The sequence below is a fragment of the Epinephelus moara genome, chromosome 1, assembly GCF_006386435.1.
Source record: "Epinephelus moara isolate mb chromosome 1, YSFRI_EMoa_1.0, whole genome shotgun sequence".
Lineage (NCBI taxonomy): Eukaryota > Metazoa > Chordata > Actinopteri > Perciformes > Serranidae > Epinephelus > Epinephelus moara.
Genome location: NC_065506.1, coordinates 729594 through 730160, shown reverse-complemented (window position 1 = coordinate 730160; position 567 = coordinate 729594).

The window sequence follows — 567 nt, the reverse complement described above, 5'->3', positions numbered from 1 at the left end:
AGTTAATGTCAGTGGAGAAACTGAGCAGGACTACATGTATTCCAATTCTTAATGAGGTAAAAGAGTTTCACCAGGACATCTTGTATTTACAGGTTTTTGGTATCAGGCATTTCTTTCAAAGTTTTAGGAATGAGCACCATGAGCTGGACAGTTTGGTAAATGTTATACTGTCATGTGTGTGTGACCACACACATACACACACACACACACACTTCACTCTGACACACAGACTGTCAGAGTGAAGCTTTTGTTATGCTAATTAAGGACTGCATGCAGCTGACACAGACAGCAAAATGGGTTGAAAGTTTCTCGAACTAGTCCTTCCAGTTCCCAATCTTCAATCAATTTACAGTGTGTTGGCCCTCATCTTCCTTCCAGTTCCCAATCTTCAATCAATTTACAGTGTGTTGGCCCTCATCTTTGCTTACAGAGATCATCATGAGGATTTGTGTCCTGCACCTTAGAACGGTTCTCAAATCCAAACCATTCCAGTAATGATTAAGTCCTTCACAAGTAATGTTCACCAGGGGTAGAGCTGTAATGCGTGCAAGTTTAAAGCAGTTATGA